Source organism: Schistocerca cancellata, chromosome 2 (genome assembly GCF_023864275.1).
Source record: "Schistocerca cancellata isolate TAMUIC-IGC-003103 chromosome 2, iqSchCanc2.1, whole genome shotgun sequence".
Lineage (NCBI taxonomy): Eukaryota > Metazoa > Arthropoda > Insecta > Orthoptera > Acrididae > Schistocerca > Schistocerca cancellata.
Window position 1 is genome coordinate 387,895,585 of NC_064627.1, and position 9,282 is coordinate 387,904,866.

Sequence of the window (9,282 nt, forward strand, 5' to 3'; positions counted from 1 at the left end):
TGCGTTGGTAACGCAGAGGTTGATCCGGCGGGAATACTTAGAAAGAGAATTCAAGCTAACCCATGGTTGAACCTGCAGCAGAGACATGAGGTGGAGGAAACAATCATGGAATACAGGGATACATTCTCGTTCCTACCGGGAAGATTTCGGGGAGCGGTCCATAAGTTCAGAGTAACGTGTGACCGGCCGCGACAGGGAAAACGTACCCAGTGGTCCGGAAGGACTGAAAACCTACTAGGGTAGCGATACAGGCGATGGAAGCAACCGGAGTCTCACCGCGGGCCTCGTCGCAATATGTGAATCCGCTCGCGATTATGCCTAAGAAAGATGGGTCGGTACGTTGTTGCATCGACGCGAGGGTGTTAAATGATCATACTGAGGCAGCTGGAACAAGGCCAGAACCTACCCAGGACATACTCAGTCCTCTGGAAAAATTTGGCTGTCAACCTTTGACATTACAGCCGGTTTCAATCAAGTTGAGCTCGATCCATCCTGCCGAAAACACACTACCTTCTTATCCGAAGGGGAACAGTACGTGTACCATTCGGGCTGATGAAGTTCAGCATTTTTTAGGGTTCTGAATGGTATAATCACTCCAGAGATGAGGGAATTTTGTGTTACCTAAATCGACGACATAATTGTCGCGTCTGCATTCTTTGAAGAACACATGTCGCACATAAAGCAACTGCTGGCGATACTCCAGAGATTTGGAGTGCCCTCGGGCATAACAAAGCGAACCTGTGCACAAACAGGGCGGTATATCTCGGGTTCGAAATCTCGCCGGAAGATATCCGTCCGGAAAAGTGCAAATTGGAGGAAATCACGAAAATGAAACAGCTCTCTCGCATGCGACAAGTAAGACAATTATTGCGGGTGATTTTATTTTACAGGGGCCACATTGTCAACTTCTCGCAAATGTTGAGTCCTCTACGTGCACTATTGAAGAAGGGCAAAGAGCTCGTGAAACAAGAAGGAAAATGGGTTCGAGAAGGTTAAGATTGCATTTCATGACAGCATTTGTTTGGCGCATCCTGACTTCATGGCACCTTTCCAACTCTTCACAGATGCAAGTGCACAAGGCATTGGGGGATGTCAACAACAAGGGACAGGGACGGGAGTATTGGGGCAAGGGAGGTATGGCCCCACTTTCCATTGTTGCCAGATGAATCCAAGATGGCGGCGATGACGTCATCCAGGATAGCGGTGTGTAGATTTGGCAACAGTGCATGACGTCATCCAAGATGGCGGCTGTGACGTCATTCAAGATGGTGTATTTTGGCGGGAAGATTGAATTTTGGTGGGAAGATGGGGCAATTAGACAACCTCCACTAACCTACCCCCCCCCCCTGTCCCTCTCCCAGAAAAATAGCAGGAAGTTCAAATTCCAACAGGATAATGCATCACACCACAGTTATCTCTACTAACCTAAGAAAATCGCGGGAAAATAGGTCACTTGGGCTACCTCCACTAACCTAAGTCATCTGACCGCTTCCTCTTCCTAGGAACTGGCGCCAAGTTGAAATTTTGGTGATAAAGAAAGGTCAATTCGCGTATCTCTACTAGGCTAAGAAAACGGTGCAAAAGAAGGGAGACTTGGACTACCTCCATTAACCTAAGTCACCCAACTGCCAGCTCCTCCTGGGGACTCCAAGTGACCTAGTACACACTACCAACAGCAGAGGGCACTCTCATCTGTGATGTAATCCAAGATGGCAGGGGAAAATGGCAACAGACAGTGTCTCCACCAAAAGATCTAGAGTCCAACTGAACTAGTACACAGTACTACCACCAGAGGGCACTGTGGTCTGTTCCGTGACATAACCCAAGATGGCGGTCTGGGGTGGGGGAAAATGACAGGAAAAGGACTCTGCCTGTGCTTGACATGTGTCTTTATTTTGCAGGCACTCTCTCCACCACAAGATTTAGAGTCCAACTGATCTAGTACACAGTACTGCCACCAGAGGGTGCTGTCGTCCTTCCTGTGACATAATCCAAGATGATGGTCTGGAGGGGGAAAATGGCGCCAAAATGACTCAGCCTACACTGGGCTACTGGGGAGAGTAAGGAAGGAGTGTACTCTATTTATTTTGAAACATTTTATTTAGGGATTGAGTATATTTATCACACTGATACAAAACACATGCTTGGGGCCACAATACACAGTCTGCAGACCTGTAAACTACTTCTAAATAACGCTCTCCAGACATGAACAACTCCTAATTTAACGAAATAATTTCGGTACAGACATGCAGACTCCTCCTAAATAATGCAGTACACTGATGTGCAGACATGAAATCGTCCAAATAATGCATAGCATAGCCTTCTGACCTACTCACAAAATAATACAACATGCATTCAATGAGTGCAAACACCCTCCATCACCCCCTATCCACTAGACCATACAGGAGGCTACAGGCAGCCCCAGCGAAGTGATGCAGCCGTCAGCTGTCAAACCACGCACAGATGCCCATACACATGAAGCGGCAACATCCCTTTCATACTTGATACCTGAGAAATTCCTCTCAAAATATGTGTTCACCCAGGCACCATTGCTGACGCAACTGGCCTGGAGGGCAGATGCTCTAGGGGTGTGCACGCCATCACAGCCGTGAGCCGCCGCTGGCCGCAAGTGAAAATTGCCTCTATTTTCGGGTATACAGTCAGTGTTATACTTACGTCAGAGAGTACCAAGGCGCGCTCACGTGTATCCCATATGTGAGACACCTCCAGGCCGCACGTGTCTTTACTGTTGATGACAGAGCTGCACAAGCTGCTTTCTCCCTAGCGATTCTAATCGACCATGTGTGACGTGTGGTTGATGCATTGCAACACATAGCTACAAGTGCATCTATCAATGCTCTCAATGTTATACTGAAGCCACATGACTACCTAAAATAAGAACGGAGTTGAACTCAAGTAAATTGCATAGTATCCCAGAAATACTTAACATACCATTTTGTAGGAGTTTTCGTGATGTATCAGCTCGCATGCATGGAAATTCTTGCCCTAACAGAACCTGCTTATAAAAATAACGTATAACCCATCATGTCTTTCCGTTCTTGCTCTCAACATACAGCAATGTTCTCACCGCTATGTAGAGACTCCTATATCCCAGAACAAAGAATGTCTTGTGAATGAATCGAGCATTATGATTGGCTCTTATCGAACTTACCCTTCGAATTACTGATGCTGCTGGTGTGGAAGCACCATCCACATTTTTCTCTTTCTGCAGATGAGACTTGAAGCAGTAAAATTATTTTGCACAGATCGCTAAATTGCATTGACAGTTAAGCCTGCAAAGTTGTATACAGATCATCAAATACATATGAGACTCACAAGAATATTGGATTGGTTCAAATGGCTCTGAGCACTATGGGACTTAACATCTGTGGTCATCAGTCCCCTAGAACTTAGAACTACTTAAACCTAACTAACCTAAGGACATCATACACATCCATGCCCAAGGCAGGATTCGAACCTGCGACCGTAGCAGTCGCGCGATTCCTGACTGAGCGCCTAGAACCGCTAGACCACCACGGCCGGCAGAATATTGGAAGCCAGAAACATATTTACCAGTGTAACTACAATTAAATATTACGATTGTGCTACAGTCTGACACCAATCGATGTACAGGTAATGTCTCCTCGTGACGGTCATGCTTCTGGAATGAATCTCAGTATCTATAGCGCACATAATTTTCCATGTAAAAAAATCTCTCTCATGCCCTCGCAGTTATCAGTGTGCTGAATCTATACATCCCTCATGATAGGACACAGTCATTTTCTCTAGTCATGCCACAACATAAACCACAGTAACTTTTCAATGCAATATATACACATTTTACGTAATATAAGCCACAGTAACTTTACAGTGCAATATCTACATAATTTACACAAGGAATGTAGTTATCGTTTATATCTGTACAGCACCCAAAAAAATTATGGTACACCTGCACTCACACCGGCTATATGTCATGATGCTCCTCAGTCCTACGGAAGCACCTTCTGCCTTTTCTTTCTTTCTACAGACGTGACTTTCAGTAGCAAAAAGCTATTTTACACTGATCACCATATTGCACCAACAACTAAACCTCGCAAAGTGCCATACATCTCATCAAATACGGAAAGACTCTTACTCAATTACACCACTGTCCCACTGAGGACAGGAGCTTGAATATTAGAGCGTGAAACCGATCTCCAAACCAGCAATATATCACCACATACTGTGTCAATGTAGTAAACATGCAATTCATATCCTCCACCATACAAAATCATCCATTTACATCAGAAAGCTGTCAGTTGATTGAAGTCACTCTCAGAACTGTTGTGCAAAGACTGGCTCATTTCCCCCCCTCGGTACAAACACGTTACACTTTCTGGTCCAGACCTACCTGCTTACTCACGTTTCTACACCCATCTCCAGACTCTGGGATTACAAGAACGTATCTAATTTCACATGATTCACACACAGCACTATCCTACCAATCGCTCACACAACATAACTCTGAAGATATAGAATGGGAATTATTTCTATACAATCCCAAAACTTTAGCTAGGTGGAGCGTGCTCTAGACCACTGAGAAACTAGAAACAAACAGACGAAAACTGATATTTCCAGCCACAAATACTAATCTCGGTGATGTAACAGATTCGAAATCATCCCCATAATTTACAAGGTCAACTAAGATGTTTCTCATGTCTAGAGAAGCAGCAAACTTGTCTTCCACATGCTAGATGCACATCCTACAATCGATCTTCTCTGAACTAAATAAAGGCATGAAGTGTGCAGAAGCAGTCAACCAAACAGTTCACATGGCAGGGAATAATGGTCCAGTGCAAATGCACCTCCATATTCATTCTCAAATTTCCACACGATTATAAAAGCTATCCAACATGTAATAAGTATTAGTTCCCTATTCGATAGTCTAGAGGACAACACATTAATTCATCTACAATCCCACACTCCAACAGGCCTCTCCATTCCGACAGCTCCTACCATTAAAGGGAAATGTAAATCGAACCCGCACAGGTCACTAGCACTGCAGCTGAGCACGCACATTTAGAATCAATTATCCTAAGAAATCGGTCACATATATATTTTATCCCTGCACTTACAACTAAAATTACGATCATGGTCTCAGTTGAACGACATTCGACAATGAGTGAAGTATCGGAAATAGATCCTGTTGCCGGCTATGGCTCCAGAAATAGAAATATCAGTACCATTCTTATAACTTGACATACTCTTCCCTTTGCTATTACAGTACTAAACATCAAATCCATACCTTCCTTATGAATGGACATAGTCATTTCATTTGTATATGTCAGAACACAAACACATACTTTATAAGCCTGATGCTCAAGGCAAACCTATCAAGCACCCCCTACTACTAAGTATAATACTTCGTCAATTACTGATCGCTGGCAATACAAAATAATACTGAGAGAAAATCAACCATGGGCGGACATGTCTCATAAGTTTTTCTTGCGAGTGCTACCACCGTGTCCTAGAAAGAGAGAAATAATTGGCCAGATGTTAAAAAAAACCGATCCCAACAATTACTTATGTTACTGTCACAAGCAGTCATGGTTCTACAGGTGCACACAGGTATCCATCCTAAAAGCTATACTGGTGTAGCGGCACCACCGTTTAGGATAGGGAAAGTTAGTTTTGTGCGATATTCGGAGCACGAGTTACAGCCAGGTGCGGGCCGGATTGCAATAAGTTATACATACCAGCAGTTGCGAAGGCAAATAGAGGCCACAGGGGTGTAAACTGCAGGAGAGGGTGCACACAGCAGTTTCCATGGCGCAAGTCACAGGCAGAAGAGGGCCACTGGCCAACCTAAGTGTTATGCATACGTCACGCAAAGCGGCATGCTTGGCAAAACAGAGGCACACAGCCGAGTATAAATCGGTGCCGTTTCTAACGAGATTCATTCAAGTGTTGCAGCTCTCCTGGACAGTGAGGCATGTCACACCACCGGGCTACATGCATTAACAGATGGGGCGCCAGCATCCCAGTCCACAGCGGGTTATTGGTTCGACGCTCTGAGGCTGACGCAGGGTCCGCAGTCAGCCAGCAGCGGGACACTCTTTGGCTCACTAACGCGGGCAGTTGTCTTGGCTCCTGACACACGCCAGAGGTTTCCCGAGGTGAGGGCCGCAGATTCAGACACCAAATATTGGATGCTTGTTCATCACCGTGATCTCAGCCACCGGCAAGGAGAAGGATGCAGCTGGCTGCCCGCGGCTCACACCGAGCAGCGCTGAGTTGGCTGCTAGTGCAGTCATCCTGACATCATTGGAACTCAGCAGGCCGGCCTAGCCGGCATGACACAGAGTTGCATTGCACAGGCCGCTGGGGTGCTTCCTCAGCATTGCGGGGCCCTGTGACGCAGACCGAGGTGAATTGAGCACTGTAATGGAAGCAAATAAATCATTTGGAAAGTTCTTGCCAAGTTTTAATACAGCACCTCCTGGCACCCAACCCATAACATTTGGTGTCAGAATAGTGGACGTCCTCTGTCCAGTACAGTCACAAGATGTGGTGAATTTTGATTAGTTTTCTTTAGAGTGTTTGCCATTTTCTTTCTTTTTTGTTTTTTTCGAGTATGATTCATCGCAAGCCACATTGTAGGTGTTTTGTGTGGGCATAGTATTTTCTATTGTCAGAGTAAGTGTTAGTGTTTTGAGACAGTACAATATTTTTTTCTGTGGCATTTGATTACTTTTGTATTGGTTTATGATGATACTGAGTATGACGATACAGAGCTGCAGGAAGTCAGATTATTCTTGTACTTACTCCTGAAACAAAACGACTTACTGAGAACAAAAGCATCACAATGGCAGAGTCGAGGACGCAAGGTGTGTCAGAACCAGAAGCGGTGTGGATTTTGATGGAAAAGGTAGCACAAATAATAGCCGACAATATGCACTGAGGAGTGAATTAACATCTAGAAGTGAGTGGGAAACCACATCGAATCAGTAGTTTTTGCCTAGGGTGTCGCAGCAGGAGACTCATCCAGCCACTGCGAGTTTGATTATTCCATTTTCTGGCAAGGCATCTGAGGATGTGCGTTCGTTTGTGGAGGACTTGGAAATTTCAGCTGTGATGAATAGTTGGTCTGATGAACAGTTGTTAGATGTAGCCAAGATTAGATTAACAGGTGAAGCGAAGACATATGTAAGGTGTTCTGAGGCCTTAAGGCAGGCAGGACAGTTTAAGCAGTTGAAAGGAGAGCTTTTACAAAGGTACAAGAAACAGAATAGCACTCGGTATTTTAGAGAGAGGTTAAGTACAATGACAAAGAGAAAGGGGAGACGATTTCAGAAGTTTGAGGACAGGATAAGGGAAATGGATTGTGTCACAGGAGGGATGACAGCATCTTCTAGTGGCAGTACTGTGTACTAGATCAGATGGACTCTAGATTTCGTGGTGAAGAGACTACCTGCAAAATAAAGACTCATGTCCAGCACAGGCAGAGTCCCTTTCCCACCATTTCCCCCCACCCCAGACCGCCATCTTGGGTTATGTCATGGAACAGACAACAGTGCCCTCTGGTGGTAGTACTGTGTACTAGGTGAGATGGACTCTAGATCTCTTGGTAGAGGCACTGTCTGTCGCCATTTTCCCCTGCCATCTTGGATTATGTCACAGATGAGTGTGCCCCTCTGCTGGTGTTAGCGTGTACTAGGTCACTTGGAGTCTGGACCTCATGTTGATCACACTGGATGGCTGTACTGCATGAAATTGTTTAAATAAAGACTGGTGCATGCAAAATAATAAAGACTTATGTCCAGCACTGGTCGAGTCCTTTTCCCACGAATCCCTTGGAGGAGGTGGCGGTTGGGTGATTTAGGTTAGTGGAGGTAGTCCAAGTCTCCCTTCTTTTGCACCGTTTTCTTAGCTTAGTAGAGAAACACGAATTGACCTTTCTTTACCATCAAAATTCCAACTTGGCGCCAGTTCCTAGGTAGAGGTGGCGGTCGGATGACTTGGGTTAGTGGAGGCAGCACAAGTGACTTACCTTCCCGCGATTTTCTTAGGTTAGTAGAGATAATTGTGATGTGATTCATTATCCCGCTGGAATTTGAACTTCCCACCATTTTTCTGGGGGAGGGGAGGGGGTTAGGTTAGTGGAGGTTGCCCAGTTGTCCCATCTTCCCGCCAAAATTCAAACTTACCGCCTAAATCCTCCATCTTGAATGATGTCATGCACTGTTGCCAAGTCTACACACTGCCATCCTGGATGACGTCATCGTAGCCATCTTGGAACATTGGAGAGTGGGGCCATACCCCCCTTGCCCAATACTGATGGGAACGTGCACATTATCACCACAGGTAGCCGGAAGCTACTGGACTCACAGATACGGTAATTCACTACAGAATTAGAAATGCTGGCCATAGTCTATGCGACATAACAGTTTAGGAGCTACCTGACAGGGCGAAAAACTCGTTTATATACAGACCACCATGCTCTAACATTCCTAAGAACTGTCAGATATACTGGCCCTGGCGATTCAGGAATTCGGTATGGAAATTGCTTATTGCTGGGGTAAACACAACAAATTTTCCACCTGGCTAAGCCGAAATCCTTCGTTAGGAGACGACAACGAAGAAAACGCCTCACGAGAAAATAATTAAGTTATAATGGTAATGTTGCAACCATGGGATCTGGCGTGCATCCGACAATACAGGAGGGATTTAGCCACAGCACAAGACGACAGCCGGAAATCCGGAGAGTAAAGGACTTTCTAATGTACGGCGTTGGTGGAGAGGATGTGCAAATTAGAAATACTGCTCTATTGTGCACGATAGAGCGGAGGGTATATTTCCGATGGAATGTGAAAGAACGAAGGTGGAAAATTTGGCTCCCTCACGCACGTTTAGTAGATTTAATCAAAAGGGGCGACGAAGCTGTATGCGACAGTCGCCAAAGTGTGGGAACATACCATTATCAGACGGAAAGTTACGGAGGTAAATGGTTGAAATGACTCTGAGCACTATGGGACTTAACATCTTAGGTCACCAGTCCCCTAGAACTTAGAACTACTTAAACCTAACTAACCTAAGGACATCACACACATCCATGCCAGAGGCAGGATTCGAACCTGCGACCGTAGCAGTCCCACGGTTCCGGACTGCAGCGCCTAGAACCGCACGGCCACCGTGGCCGGCGTTACGGAGATAGAAAATGCGATGTGTACCAGCGTGTAAAACATACAAACGCGACTGTGCTAGGTGAAATGCATGCCATCACACCAGAAGCACCGAATGACA